General features: G+C 37.9%; 1 protein-coding gene across 2 annotated transcripts in view; it reads right to left on the bottom strand.

Annotated features, from left to right (window-relative positions):
* Positions 1-17,085, bottom strand: part of cntn4 (contactin 4) — a 159,879-nt gene that overhangs the window by 78,280 nt on the left and 64,514 nt on the right. The gene's annotated exons all lie outside the window — the stretch shown is intronic.

The following is a 17,085-nucleotide window of genomic DNA, read 5'->3' as shown; positions in this document are numbered from 1 at the left end:
TTTTTTTTTTCCATGTTTTTCTTTCTTCCTTGTTATTTTTTTGTGTGTCTTATTTCTATTCAAGGTCACAGCTTGTGGAGCTTAAGCAGCACGCAGCAAGTGGGAAACATTCACAACAGGTTGCCAGTTTATTATAGAGCTCACACTCACACCTCTACACTCACACTGCACCAGAAAGTTCCTGGCTTATAGTTCTTTGGACTGTGGGCGGAAACTGAGGCTTAACCCTGACAAATACAGTGCTTGTAAACTCAGAGGGCCAAGGTTCAAACCCACATTGTGTGTGAGACAGCGGCGCAAACCACTGAACCACTGCACCGCCCTCACAAACAAATCATACACAAATACAACAACATCATTACGTGCTCTGTGTCTTTACTAGTTTCAGGAACGTTGTCAAGAGTGAAAAAAATGAACATCCTGCAGCAACAAACTTAAAATTTTTGTGTGGTAAACAGCCTTAGGCTTTACCTCAGGCCAAATCACCCCCTCTGTGCATCTGTGTATATTGTGGATATTGTGATGGTGCCACTAGTATCAAAAGGAAGTGAATTAAACGGCCCCAGTGGGACTTTTGCTAGAAGAAGACAGCAGTAACTGGTTAACAAGTTTTGAAAGACTTGATGGAAAGACGCCCTGTGATGTAAAGTGAATTAACACAGAAAAGATGCCAAAAAAAAAAAAGAAGAAAAATTCTGGGGCTGTGCCTAAGGAAACTGAAAGAAATATGCTGGTAAAGGTTAACAACACAAACACAGCACCCAAAGACTCAGCAAACAAGATAGCCAAGACATCCAAGATAACATCATATGTTGTATTTACATGCATTCATCTTTTTTTATTTTGTCATTAGTAGTTAAAAGTATGCAGATATTAAGTTGGTAGTGGAAGGCTGGATGCTTTATTCTGATAAATAAATATTATATAATATAAAATAAATATGAATGTATCCGTACACGCCTCAGGGATCTCTCAGCACTCTTTCAGACTGGGAGTTTTAAGTTTTAATATGAGGTTTGTTTATGGCTGAATGACCAGAAGAGCTTACAGTCCATATGTACCACTGTCGCTTCATCTTTTAATGTTGACTCTATACTGTATGTAAAGCTTTTTTTTGTTTTGTGTAAAAAAACATAACCATTCATTGGTGTTTAATTCTTTTTGAGCATTTAAAAAAGGATTTCAAAATAAAAAGCGCTGTGTCTATGTAGTTATTCCCATTATACACAGTATAAGTTAAAGATATCTGAGCACTAAGAGCGCTGCCCCACCCCTCACACACAAGGTCAGTGAGAGAGATGCAGATGAACTTCTGCGAAGCGAAAAGCAAAAACGCATCATAGACGAATGTCTCCATCAGAAATGGAGTTGGTGACTGTGAAGGGGACTTTTATGTTGCAACAACAAATCCAAATTCTTTTTTCCTAAATCCTTCAGTACCGAGGGCAGAACCGATAACGTTGGATGGTTTTTGTAAGGAGGCTGAAATTTGTTGTGAAACTGAAGGCCGCACAATAATCGTTTTCTCTCGATTATCTTGTGTTTATAATCGTTGGAGGCCAAAATTGTAATCGAAAATAAAATTTGATTAATTGCACAGCCCTAGGATGAGCTATGCTTATGACATACCTGCTGTGTGTTTAAAATAAATTAAATAACTTAACAATATAGCTACATAATAAACACATAAAAAGATATATTAAAATTTTTAGATTTAAATTCCATCATGTCAATTAATATTATAATTAGATAAACATGTTAAACTTGTTAATTTAACAACAATTAATTCCACAGTCAAACATCAGCAGCTGCACACACCACTTGAATCGGGTTTGTGGTAATAGATGGGTTGAATTTGTATGTATGTGTGTGGATTGTGTGTCTAGCTTGTGTTTCATACACAATCTGGCAACTTGGGTAATGTCAGACAAACATAAAATGTAAGGATGCACGTATGACGATTATTTATAACAAAGGTTTTGGGCCGTGCAGGGCTTTTAAGATGGGAGTAAAGACAACTTGTTGGGAACATCTCTAGGAAATCTTGACACCATATTTGTGTTTCTTAAATATCCACAGGAGATCGAATGAAATTCAATTCCTGTTGACTTTTAGATGTTAGTCAAGTTTTCATCCAAATGTGGTGCAATCTCTAACCAAACTTTCAGGAAATCAGTAAAAGAAAATACAAATTGATGTGTGTTTCCATTCATTACTGTTATGTAAATGTTAGGAGTTGGCTCATTGAGATAAACAGCTGATGATGCTAACTCTTCAGTCAGGTGCTATTAAACCACTGCAGGAGAAAAGGATGCAATGAGACTAAAAGTAGCTGTCAAATTTAAACAGCGAAAAACAACATGAAATTATGACATGTATGTTTCTTACATCAATGTGAGGAGTGTTACAGTCTCATCACTTCACCTGTTTTTCATATCTTCAGTGGACGTGATATCTTCAGTGATGTTTAAATCACTGTGTGTCATAATTAATTCACCAAGTCTGCTTCCACTGCAATTTACCACATTTTATTTTTATCTCTACGCCAACTTTTCTACATAAAAGCATAAAAACCTTTTGTTGATATGTCCAATTTTCTTTCAAATTTCCAATGTTTCCACTCAGGAGCAAATTGAAAAAGGGCATAAAAACAGGTGGATAGAATCATGTATCAGGATCGCCTGCTCTGTGTTAAACACTGTCAGATCTAAGTGGTGCTTCTTCCCTTGTGTTATTTGTGCTTTGTTTGTGTTCTTTAATTTTTTTTGTCCTGCTTTTAAAAGTGATATTCAGCGAGGCATGTTGCATGTAGCAGAGGACATCCACTATAAACCTGCTAAATAATTGCATACTGGAATCAGGGCTATTACTGTACCCTGTGTCCTGCAGTAGGAAAAAAAGAGTTGAAATCAATATTGACATACACCCACTAATATGAGCCGAAGAGCAATCTGTAGCCCCGCTGCTAAGCAGAGAGGGTTTCTGCGGCGGGTCACACATGAGGGATTTTAATAGCTCCAGTGGTAATCAGGTTACCTTTCATTCATCACGCCCACCACCACTGAAGATTACAAAGCTATTCGTGGCATGGTTTTGACACCAAAAGTACTGTTAAACTGAACTAATTTCTGTATGACAGTTGATGGAAACAATAGCAGGTCATAACCACTTCCAATGATTCACTGTACTAATGGTGTATATCCTGGTGGAGCTCTGTAAATGTAATTCATACATCACATGGAGGCTCCATGTCTGCTCTGATAACTGGGTTGGAGGGTGGAGGGGATACATGTCTTCCTGTTGGGAATACTTACATCTGAAAACAGCTGATAAACAATTTTACAAAATGATGTACAGATATTTTAAAGAAATAGCAGGAAAATTTGAATCAGCTGCTACAAATTGCAGCTACATAGCAATATTTTTAAAATTAAATAGCTTCAAATCGTACAAAATCAATTCCTTATACTTATCTCATTCCATTTCCAGAAATACTTTTTTATGTTTGATTATTCTGCTTATTTTATTTTTCCTGGGTTTGTATTTAATTTGTAAATTTATGATGCCTCCATGCTTCTGAGGTCAAAGTGCAATTATAAATGTGTATCAAACAAAATAACAGGCAATAGTGAATTAATGTGATGACAGGTGATATAAGGTCTTAAATTTATCCATACATAGTCTCCAAATTGGATTAATTAACCTTAATTAACCTTGCTCTGTAATTTGCAGCATATTCTCGAGTCGGTGCGAGCAGTGGCGCGGACATGAGTGCTCTCTTTGCAGACCTGCTCGTTGCAAAACTGCAACCAATCCACTTTCGAATGAGATTACTGATTAGTTCAGCTCCAAGTGATCTAAATGTAAAATTATTGGGCTCACTGATTTATGAAGAGGACTATAAGGTCAGTTAATATATGTCATATTGGCTGCAGGACAAGTCAATTAAGAAGCAGCCTTTAATTACCTCTAAATCTCTTTTTTGACCCACAAGCACAGTTCAGCTAATAGCTATTTAAGACTCTTAAGCCCAATTAAGAAAGCAATTCCTGATATTTTTCTAAAGATGAGTGCCAGATTTGGGTCAGCTGGATGAGACTACCTCAAGGATATAAAAAAAATTTGCTAGAGGAGAGATTTATATATGTCACTTTGAAAACACATAATGCACTATTACCTGGAATTCATTCATCTTAAAAGCTTTTGATAGAGTGCTGCGTTTTAATTTTCAACCCTGTTTCCATTCATTGGTCATACAGTTGGACTACCTATAATGAGACATATACTTTGCAGTCTTCTTGGTATCACTAGATATATTGTGAGGTTAGTAGATATCAAATAAAAAAATTGCAGCAAGACTTTTGTGTTCCTCTCTGTTCCATCTGGGCGTCTCAGCCTGGTACCCAAGCAGAGGAAAAGCATCATGGACAGCCCAAATGCCTTCCTGGCGTACACACGCTATGGATTACTTCACATTTAAAAGCAAGTTGTCACAACACACTTGTATGAGTCCACTGCTGAGAAAGTGTAGCAAAGCGAGGCAGAGGTTCATGTTGGGTTCCCTCTGCTCTGGCTGGATGGCAGCACAACCGGCCGTGTCAATGGAGTCTGAGTCCCCAGGAGCTGCTGGTAACTGGGAGCTTTTGTGTTGAAGTTGCCCACCTGCTGCAGCAGGAGCTGAGTCACTGTGCTGCATTAGGTTTTATCAAGACCTGTTTGTGTTTGTGTGGAAGGAGCACAGGTGTGTGACAGTGGAGGTCTTCAACCTTTAAGAGATACTGAAAGAGGGCATGAGAGAGACACTGTTGCCTGAGAAAGCAGTTTGGTGTAGTGGCAGACTCTGAGTAACACTAAGACAGGACTTTTCGGAAGTTTTCAGAGTTTATCTGTCATGCCCCCCCCCCACTTCTAAAAACTAGTTTAGCTTCAATCAGCCTTTAACAATTGTGGGGAGCTGATGGGAAGAGGTTGAGCCTAGGTAAATGTTATTTGTCTCAAACGACATTATGATGCAAGCTATTGGACATATAAGACACAATGATTTTCTGTTACACTGCCAGTGAACTTCACAGCAAGACTGGCCTCATCATATTTTCTTCACTTCAGCTTTGACTGATGTGTTAGCTTGATAAGCATCGCTTGCTTTTCTTTTCTGACCTGTCAGAAATCTGTCCACTGTTTTTTGTATTTCATTTTTCTGTCTGAAACCTGTATCTTGACAGCGCTGAACATGTGAAAGCACTCTTCTTGGTCTATTGTTCCTGCGTGAAGCAGATTTATTCAGCTTTCCACTCCACAGTGTTTTTTGCCCCAGTCATGCCCGCTCTATACCCCGCAGGAGGGTTCTGCTCCACAGTTTGAGCACCACTGAAGGTTCCTAACCTGCGAGATTTGAAATACTGTGCATTCAGCAAGTATTCAGACCCTTTTTCAAATTTAGTTATGTTGCAGCAATAGAAAAAAATCTTCTTTCTCCCGCTTCTCTTGATTTTTTGGAGCTGTTTCTGCATCTTGATTGGAGTCCACCTGTGGTAAATTCAGCTGATTGGACATGATTAGGAGAGACACACACCTGTCTATATAATTGTCTCACAGCTGACAATGTATATCAGAGCAAAAACCAAGACATGAGGAGGAAGGAGCTGCCTGCAGAGCTCAGAGACCGGATTGTCTCAAGGCACAGATCTGGGGGAGGTTACAAAAAATTTACTGTTGCATTGAAGGTTCCCAAGAGCCCAGTGGCCTGCAACAACCAGGACTCTTCCTTGAGCTAGCCACCCAGACAGACTGAGTAATCAGGGGAGAAGGGCCTTGTTTTGCCTACTGTTTAGCTGTCTGGTCAACAACTTGACTGTTTTGCTTCACTCTCACAGCTCTGATAGTGTCGTTTCAGATGCAGCAGGCAACTGTTTTCAGTGAAAAGGCCATTGTACCCCTACCTGCTCAGAACCAAATGGCAGACACAGGCATGGCATGGCAGACTAGCTGGGGAAGAGCCAGATTTCCCTCAGGAGTTAGTAGAGACCAAAAACATAGCTGAAAGAGAGTCATTACATTCATAAGGTGACCAGAAACACAACTCCACTTGAATGATTATGTTGCTCCATAAATGTTGGATGAGAAAATAAGCAGTTTTTTGTGTTTACAACATAAAGCTCTGTAAAGCCGAAGGAAGCTGCAGATAATTCTGGCCTGTTTAATTTAATCTTTTTAGGTTCATCATTGTGAGCGATCCCTTTCACATTGTGTTCACATTGTCATGAGAGACATCTTTAGGGTAAAATATCAATTATACCTACTTTAACTAAAGGATCAAAGTGTTTCTTCCACCACTGCCATTGACAACATTTGACATTCACATTTATTCACTATTGTTTTAGGTTGTTTTAGGGGATATGGGATTTTTCAACCTGAGGACGAATTAATTTAACTGCTTTAGAATAAACAATGTAGTTTTTGTTTTTGTTAGATTTTTGTTGTTTGTGTGAATCCCTTAGACCATTTGTCAAGGAAATACTATTGACATAACATATCACTGTATTACTGCATGCAGTTACTTCTATCTTTTCCTTTTGCCATTTTTCCATGTATAATACTTAGTAATATTAGCAAATTCTACTCTTGTCTTTTTTTCAAATGATCACATTTCAAGGAAAACTGGTTGAACCCAACATTCGCTATTTGATACAGTGACGTTTAGCAGACGTCGGGTTATTGCTCACCACCAGAATGTCGGTATTTTATATTTGAAGGTGGCGTTGGCATGAGATTTTGGGAAGACGTTGGATTTTGGTTACTTAGCAACACAACTTAAAACCAACAAAATATCAATGGCAGATATCGTCAGGTCTACACGTCAAATACGACTGAATTTTGGTCACCGAACGTCACAACCTACATTCAACTATATATCAAAGTCTATCAACGCTGGTGGCCAGCTGCGTGCCTGCAGGGTTATGTCGAGCATTTCAAGTATGAATTATTTATGCACCATCAAAGTGGGAAAAGAGGTGCAGCATTAAACTGCACATAACATGTAAATCCACTAATATGATTTATGCACTTGTTTGTCCCTGCTCCTTCCCGGAAAAAACAACGTGTTGTCTCCACACCAGCATAATTGAGCATCTGAGTGCGGGTCCATAGATGTGATGACAAATTCGCTGTCTATAGTCATTTTTACTCTGCAAATCACCGTCTCTCCAAATTATATTTTCTGGGATGTGGAAAAGTCGCTGAAGACAGAGCAAAGATGTCTGAAGATCTGAAAATTTAAGACGCTTTCTTGGAGGTTTATGACGTGTGTAGAATTCAATCTGGCCTCTGTGCTTAAATTAGGTGATTTATTTTTATAGCTTATCATATTTTATAAATTGCTACTTTTCAGTGGTTTCTTAAGGAAGGCATGCTGCCTGGCTATCTCTGAACTGTCACTCAAAGGTGATTAATGTTATAGCAAGGCTAATTGACTCCCCTGTTGTCAGTGGGTTTTATCTCTGGCTGGTGTTGCTCATCAGAGATCACTGATGAAAGCTTGTAAGCTGAAATATTTGCTCTTCTTTTTCTTCAACTTTTCTACACCTTTAGTTAGATGAATTAACTAGATGAATTAACTACACGTTTGTCCCTTCTCCACTCTCGAAGATTCAGTTTTTTCTTAATCAAACATGGCTTGAATTGATGGAAAAAATTTTTAGAGACTTGTTGAAACAATCTGGCCACTCCAAATGGCAACAGAAGCTTCTTTTTTCAGTAGCCCCACCACTTACTTTCATCTGAAGGCGCAATAGAAGGTTAGATAAAAGCGCCCAAGCCTCCCCAAAAAAAGCCTAGAACAAAGTGGACCAGAGCAAGAGACATCTAAGGTACTGAATTTATTCCAAAAAAGTCTGTTTGGCATTATTTTTGGCTGAGATCAAAGCTGTTGTGATTTGTGAAGTGGCGGTGTCTACTTCACTAAAGCCACTGATTGTCCCTGTCCACGTCCATGGACATGGCCTCGCCCATGCTGAAAGCATGCTGCAATAGTGGTAAAATCATACAATCCCACCCCCCTGCATCCCTCACCATCTATCCACTCTGGCCAGCCAAAAAAAGAGCAAAAGAAGCATTGTTGTGAAAAGGGCTCGAGGAGAGTAGCGAAAAGCATAATTTAAAATATGATACGGCCGATGCCTTTGGATGCAGGGGGGACGCCGAGGGGAGGGCTTCACCAAAGGCATGCTTTTCTAAGCACACACAGCTGTGCACATGTTCACTTTGAGTTCAAAAGAAAGCTTGAAAGCACACTGTTTGCCTGCGAGGGACATTTCAAATAATACATCCATTAAATTTTTTCACATAAAGGAAAAGGAGTGAGTGTAACTCCTTCCAAATTTTCATTAAAAAAAAAATTGAAAATTGTGCTAATGTTTCCTACACCGAATTACACTTCTACGCTTCAGAGTCATTTTCAAAAGGGAAGCGGCTAACAATGATTAATAGCCTCAGAACAAGTAAACGTGATGTCCCATCTAGATCCATTAGCATCACTTATTACAAACCTGGGCTGGCATTACGAACAATGATCCAGATTAGGCTGATGATCACATCCCAGACATATGAGCTTCCCTAATGCCAGCACAACTTATCATACTTCAACAAGCCTGTCCAACCGTGACCGTGAAATTCACCACAACCTGCGACTCCTTAAGGATGCTCTTTGTTTTCCAGTGGATGGTTGGTGATGTGTGTCTTTGTGTCACAGCTGTGTTTCTACAGTTGCTAAGAGAATATAATCACATGTAAATATATGAAGGTGTGTTTTTTATTATTGAAAGTGTTTTAGAGTGGTGTTAACTCAACTTTATGGTCATGTTTTAAATTGATCTTTATGGTGGTATTAAATAGTTTAATATCTATTAGGTCTTCCTCACTGAAGTAAACCGAGTGAACAAAATATTAGAACCTCTCAGTGTAAAGCATCACGAACCACAGACTCCAAAACGACTGTAAAGTTAAATCAACACATCTCCTAAACAATTTCATCAAATACTTAACATTAGCACCCAAGATTTGTTGCAGGACTATAAGGCGCATTAGTTCAAGTTGGTGTACCTAATAAACCGGCACCTGAGTTTAATTCTCTTTTCTATTCAACTTTAACAGAATATATGAACCAAACAAAAAGTATTCAAAGTTCAATTCCATTTAAAATACTTCATTTTTTCCTCAAAGGGCCATTTGAGAAATGTGGTTTTGACAATAAAGAATTCATTTACACACAAAAAATACAAACTAATTTTAAAAAGTCAAAAGACACAAAGTCCAAGTATATTTAACTAGCGTTGATTGTTAAATGGACTTGCACATTCTTTAATTCCTCCAGTTTTTAAATGCAGATTTAACAAAGCTCCTACAGAATCACAAAAGACATCATGCAGCCTGTTTTTTACAGACTAAGAGCTGGTTTTTAGTCTTTCAGATCGAGTTTATATAAGACACACAGTCCGACCACATCAGTGATCAAAAGGCAGGTTTAGAAGCCCGGAGTCATAGAGAGCGGGGAGATGTGGTATCGTTTAAATATGGGAATAACACACACATTTTCAGACGGTCTCTCTAGGAAGACATTCAGAGTGTTGCACTTGGTTGTTGACATGAACAGTGCCACAAATAGTTGAATGAGAAGTCATGGTTCATTTTTTCCATATTTAACCAATCTTTCATCTTTCCCTGACCTTAACAGTGCCTAAACATAACCATAAACTAGAATTACCTTTTGCATATAAAATGTTCTCACTTCATCATTTCATCCTATTAGGCATTTGTGTTCAATTGTTCCACAATTACTGTATGAATTCTTGAGTGTTTTGTGATGTCAAAGTGACCTTAACTTTTAACCTTTGACCACCAATTTCTAATCAGTTCATCCTTGAGTCCAAGTGAATGTATGTCCCAGATGTAATGAAATTTGCTCTGGGCGATCCTGATAAATCCCGTTTACAAAAACATGAGGTCACTGTGACCTTGACCTTTGACTTCCAAAATCTAATCTAATTCCTCAAAAGGTCTTGGAATATTCAAAAAGCGAAAAAAGGTGTTTATGTGAGGTCACACGGACATTGATCTTTGATTACCAAATTCTAATCAGTTCACCCGGGTGGGACGGATAGACAATCCGAACACATAATGCTTCCAACCCTGGGTGTCGCCGGCCAAAAAACCAGGAGGAAAATGCTGTTGCTAATTCACCACCCAACTTGGATGCACGATTTATAGAAAGTGTAAAAACACAGCCTATATGTATATATAGGCTGTGTATATGTATAAAAATTGTAACTTTTAGAGAAAGCTACAATTTCAACACAAGACTTCACAAAATAAAAGTACACAAAAACGTTAATCAAGCTTTAGTAACTATGAGTGGATATTGTATGGAAAACTAATAAAATACGGTCAGTGAACGCTTTGCAGATACATTCTTTATAAACATTTTTGCAACTTGACACCGATTACAACCCTTAACAACATTATCTCATTATTTATAAAGTAGGAGTAAATAAGTAATTTCTAGGGGACAGAGCTGAACCATGACAAGTGAATGGATCTTCAAGTTCAAATTGACTGGTTCCCTTTTAACAAGAAATTACAGTCACATGTCTTTTTAGGGGTGTGCAGTAAACCAGTGAATGAATAAAAAAGTTCAATGACTTCCAATAAAAGATGCAAAATATTGCCAGTATTGTACAATAGAGACTTTTTAACAGCATTGGCATTTTCATCAAACACAATTCACATTCATTTTTAGGCCTAGATGGTTCTCAGAAAGCAGGAAATGGTAAATCCTACGTATGTTATGCCACTTTATAGCAGGTTCTCTAGAGTGATATCTCGATAGTGTACTGCAGATGAAAAATAAAAGCTAGAGTACATCCATTAGCTATTTACACCTCATTAACTAAGTCAATATACTCACACCACATTATCACAACAGCTGAGAGGAATCTAGAGGATTTATTTGCATTTAAATGAGGTATTCATGTTTCCCCTCCAGGCTCTAAAGCCTACTCTGGTGACATCAGGCATTTTCACCCCTATATGCTTAGCAAAATATGAGCTTGTCTGACACTGATGAGACACTGTATAAGTAGCTCAATAGAAACTCCTTCAGAGCAAAAGGACATGTTTGGAGGCACGCTCTATTTTCAAGATTTTCTTTTTTTTATTGAGAGCTGGATCTTCTTGACATCTCTGGTTATGCAGTGGCACAGTGGAAACTTCAACACAGAATAAGCTTGTCATCGCAAAGCACAGCCCCCCTCCGTGCCACCAGGACCATGCTGTAAGTCCGATATTGAATATACAGCCTTTCATCAGTATGAATTATGGGTGTACATCTTTTACATAATCACTGATATAGAATCAATAGACATACTAATCAAGGGCAGCGAGTATTGAGTGGGAGCACCCACTGCCCATCAGTTATCCTTGCCTCAGGAGGTAGACAGCCACAACCCTTGTGTGGAGTAGCATCATCCATCAAAAGTTTGTGACACAGAGTGCAATGCTGAAGTATCTGGAGTCCCGCCAATTTCAAAGAATAACCTTGAAGGCATCATGAGGCATGTAGACTAACAAATGTTACAGAAAAATCTAATTTTGCAGTAGAACGAGGTCTCATTGTACAGTGTGTTTACTCCAGACTACAGAATATATAATATGTACAAGTTTAGGAGGCAGAGAGCACAATATGAATTCGGCCCCTAGGTTTTCAGTTGTTTTTAACAAGACTGTGAATATTAAAATCAAATAAAGTGAAGGGTATTATATCAAGAAAAGATAAACCAATCATACATTTTCAATTACTTGGAAATGTGTGACTTGAAAGAACGGATTTACAGATTTGAGATGAAAATGCACCATTATCGTGCTGTGACAATTTATTTTGACTTCAACAACACCAATAATATGTTTTTAGAAAGATTACTCAGCAGGAAAAAGATTAAGACACCACTGATGCCTATTTAATTAAAGAAAAAGGAAGAAATCCCTCACACACAGTGCTAAATGACTAAATTGGAAGGCAGAGCATGTCCACTGAACAACAACCTGTAAACATTATCAGGATTTCATGATCAAATTCAGGACCCAGTTCAAAATGAAATACCAGCTGCTCGATGCAAGATGAGTCAAAACAATTAACTATTTATTTAGTTTGTGAGAAATTAGGAGCTAAGTAAATGTTCAAATCCTTTTTTTTTTTTTTTTCCACTTCTAGCAGGACTTGGTGGATTTTGCATTAAAAATAGTCCACAACATTAAAAATATGCAAAATTCTCAACACTCATCCTTTGCATGTAAATAATTCAAGCAACAAACGACAACAAATCTTGAAAGATTCCAGTTAATGCATGGGTTCAGTTATTAATGATTTACATATCTTAAAGCTTTTAATGGCTCAGTTTCTTTTGGTGCATTCCACTCAAAAAAAAGATATCTAGAATAACACATATAACCTAAATAAATACAAATTTTGATTCATTAACTAATTAAGAAAGAAATCTGTTAAAATCTTTAAGTTGTAGACCGTGAACATAGCTTTCATCATGTGTTGACAATACTGGAGGATAAATGGGGTAATTTTGCCTTGATTTGTTGTCAGAAATGTCTCTATTTGTAGGTAAACTGAGATATTTGAACCCTCTGCACCTTGTTTGGTCTTGTCCACTGTGACAGTTATAGTACAGGACGACAGAAAGACCTGCTATCATCTGACAAGAGGAGAACTTAAGGTACCTTGACCTAAGTCGGGGAGCAGAGTGAGCAAAATGCTTTTCTGGAGTGTAGACTGGCATCAACACTGAAAGATAAAACAGTTAAGTACTCAGACACAACACAAAGGCAGCTGTTTTGATGTATTGTTGAATGCCACTAGTTTGGGATTTAAATGGCACTTCCACAAAACTCGCTTTCCCATTCTGTCTTTATGTCTGTGTTGCTGGTTATGCTACAATTTACTGAGCAAACTCCATCCACCCAGAATGACTGTTAAGTGTCATTTTTATTTGATATTTTTTGTCAAAACATGTATGTAGTATTATTATTTACCATATACACTTATTTGTTGCATAATAAAAAAGTAATCAAGGTAATCGCTGTGTAGAGTTAAAGCTGCCTTAATTTGTTTTTTCTTGTTTGCTTTGGGGCCGTTTGGGGGCAGAATTCCACATCACTCAGCATTACACACGTTTGACATATTATGGACAGGGCATGTGTTAGCCCACAGGTGCATGTTTAAAATTTCAGCCTATATGGATCAGCCTTAGCATTTATTTGGAGCTGCTTTTTTGGCCTCCTACAAAACATAAGCCAAATATTAACTCTCTTTTAGCTCTGTTTTGGTCTGCACCAACTCCTAAAGAAATATCTGCAGCTGCTAAATGCTCAACACTCAATGCTAACTTGAAAACAATCATCTGCTTCTGTTGGTAATGCCACTGATGAGAGCAATGAGACTGACTCAAAACAGCTGAGCTGAAAGATGATAAAAAGTTGAAAGAAATTGCCAAATCAGGTGATAGTTCTCTGTGGTTTTGTCATTACAAGTGACATGTTTCACATTGTAAGCAGTTATTTGATCATTGACATAAAAATATCAATTAGTGAAGCTTAAAGTATATTTTTTGGGGCTTTTGTGCCTTCACTGGACAGGACAGTAGAGAGACAGGAAATGGGGAGGCAGAGGGAGGGGGAATGACATGCAGCAAAGGGGCGCCCGCTCAACCCACTGCGCCACCCGACGCCCCAATTAGTGCAGCTTTAAGTGTGGCTGGCATGACAGTGGTTTTACTGTCCCCAGTCGTGGGTTTAGATAAAAACAAAAATGAATCTAATCTAATCTGTGCTACGTCAAATATCAGCTTCTACATGCACGCTCCACCTTTAGCTGGTTCCAAATGGCTCTCATAAAGCTACATTAATGGGGGCTGATACAAGCATTTAGAGAGTAGTGAAGCTGTAAAGTCACCTGGAGTATACTTTTGTATTCAATAAAATAGCATGAGGGAAATGGATAAAATAGAACAGATATCACTCATAGGCAGAACATATATCTAGGTCCAGATCTGGACCCAAATATAAAACCTATAAATTACTGAGAATTATTAAATTTTCGTTTCTATCCTTAAAGGTGACTTTTTTTAGCCTTTACGGCACTGGTCACATGACAATACTCAGCCAATCATTGCAATTTGAGTCGTTGAGTGAGATTCACATACAAAGATGACGTCAGAGACACAAGTGTGGAAAGTTGGATGGACGAGGGAAAGAAAGAGAAAAGGATATGTTAAAGGTGTTCAGTTGTTAAGATGTGAGATGAGACTGCTGGTTAACTATTGGAATGAACCATAGAGATGAAAAATGGAAAGATAAGCTACACTTTTTATTTCATTTTGTAAAATTAAGCTCTCTGTTATACTTTTTCAAAAGCCTTGTGTTGTATAGTTATTATTTTACAGCCATTATTTTCTTTTTTTCCTATAGTTAGAATTATATAGTACAGTACAGTATATAGTATATAAAGAAGGTATTGTTATAATTTTCTAATAATTATTATAATATATATAACACATACTCCACATGCTGTATGACCCACCTGAGGTCCTGACCCGTAAAAACAGACTTGGTCTCATGTCAGCTCCAGGAAAGGAACTCTCATCTATATTTGATTTCTGATACTGCCTGCCAGTCATGTAGCTAGGAACAGTGCGTTCACAGGGTCCATCTTGAAGATAGAGACTGACTCATACTGGGGCATGCAGGAAAAGAATAGCTGGCAGAGTCACCGCTGACACACGAGAAGCATTTTTTCCTCTGTCACTGTGCTGTGACACAAAAAACCTTTTAAAACAAGTTTTTGTATTTCTACTTGTGCGTGCAGAGTTAAGATTTTTGACCCTTTTTTTCAAAACACATTGTATAGTTAAAAATGCATGTATCTAAAATTAAGGTTGCTTATTCTGGATACCAAAAAGTTTTGTTTTTGACAGTAATCCTCTTATAACCTGGATTGTATTCTATATCTACAGTATATGGTAAACTATATATTGGATCTGTACAGCATCCATCTAATGGTGTGTCTCCTCCTATCACTATGTACCATTTCTAACATATAGGGCCTCAGCTCTCTATATGTACAGTATGTGTTTGTTCTGTTTGTCCTGGGGCAGAGTTCTTGTAGGTGTGGGGCTGTGCAGGAAAAACATGGACAACCATAGAGTCCGTACAGTTTGCAGCATCAAATTTAATCATTGGCCGGACTACAAACAAGTCTTCCTTGTCTCTGCTTGTTCATACGAATCTCTCTCTAAAACTGTTGCCATGGTGAGGAGGAAAGTGTACAGTTAATATCTACTTTACAAGTGTATTTTAATCTTAAAAAATTTACATTTCTGAAATGTGTACTTGCTATCTAAAAAGCTCAAATGACAGATATCTTATTGAAGAAGTATAACATCTACTTAAAGGATAAGTGGATGTTCTACATTTTTTTTTGATCCCATGAAAAGACCCAAAACAATCACTTTATGGCCCTTCCCTTCCCTGTCTTTGGCTCTTAGCCCCAAGCCCACTAGATTCTTCTGAAAATTTAAATCTATAAAAATGAATCACACATGTGTATAATTTCATTTTCAATTCCTAAAGCAGCTGGGCACTATGGTTTTTATCAAACAATACTCAAACAGGAGTAAATAGTTCGTTTGTTGGGGACTATTTTCACCTGCGGATTAATACACGAGTTGTCTGCTAATGGAGCTCTATGTACAGCATTATCAGGCTTTGGCAACACAGACAATACTCTAAGAAAGATCAATTCATTATTACTATGCGTCTTTTGATGGGATTTGAAGAAAAATAAAGAGTTCTTTTAACAATTACAAAGAAAATCATTCATTTTTTGGTTTGTTTTTATATCAAAAACACATTAGTGTTGGGATTAGGTGTAAATCAAAAAAATGTCACCCAATAAAGATGTACTATCCCATCCCTTCATGCTTCAATCAAATACACTCTTATGCTCTCTCCCTGCATTAATGTCCCACGGGGTCTAACAGGAAATACATCAATTACATCAAGAGGTAAGATGCTCTTAGAATGGTACAAAATTAGATCTAAGATTTGAGAATCTTTAATAGTCTTGACTTTTGACCTTTCAGGTGTAGGAGATCTACATTTTTATAGTTCCAGATGATTACTCCCAATTTAGCTCTGACAGCTGTAATTACCACTGGGCTTCATAGAGGTATGAATAAAACTCAAAGTCTGTCTTGTGTAAAAATCACAGTCAAATTATGTGTAAAACTAATTACCACTAAAAGGTCATGATCTTTACCAGAGAGGAATAGGATAGGTCCTGAATCACCACTTGCACCTAAAGTGTGGTCATGGTGTGTATATCACTGGTCATCTTGCGTTACAGGAGCAGAATATCTCTGCCCGCCCCCCTGCAGGACAGAACTCGTACTTTATTTCCTTTAAATTTCTATAAAGAATTACATGACACTTTCCAGTAATACCAGTTGACCTTTAAATTATCCGCTTGAGCCTTCACCGTTCAATCATGCCGTTGAGTTAATTAAGCTATACCAAGAGTAATAAAGAAGATAGATGACACTCGGTCATACATGCACGTCCTGACTTCATGACAACTGAAGGCTGGTAAGGTCAGAGCCTAACAACTGATTGAACTGTCAGCCCATCATTGTGGAAATCTACCAGCAGAATCTGATTGTGGATTGACTTCCCACTGGTCCAGGGGACCAAACAAATGGCCTGAGACATATTGGTGGCCTTGTCCCCAAACACTAAACCTCAGAATCTAATCTGAGCAAGCAATCACTCACTTGCTGTTAAAGTCATCATTTATGCCTGTCCGATAACTGGCACATACAGTAGGCACTTATTGACTTCCTCCTGCTTTAGGAATATGAAGTCCAGAGGCTGTCAGTTAGATTCATCAAGATCTGTCTTACAATCTGTCATCATGACGGTCAGAAATCACTTATCATCACAAAATAATCACAAAAATATTAATCCGCAAAACTG

This window comes from Seriola lalandi, unplaced genomic scaffold (genome assembly GCF_002814215.2).
Source record: "Seriola lalandi dorsalis isolate HSWRI2012SDOR001 ecotype SW California unplaced genomic scaffold, Sedor1 jcf7180002054748, whole genome shotgun sequence".
Lineage (NCBI taxonomy): Eukaryota > Metazoa > Chordata > Actinopteri > Carangiformes > Carangidae > Seriola > Seriola lalandi.
The sequence above is the reverse complement of the archived record's forward strand: the minus strand, read 5'-3'. Positions and strand labels throughout refer to the sequence as shown.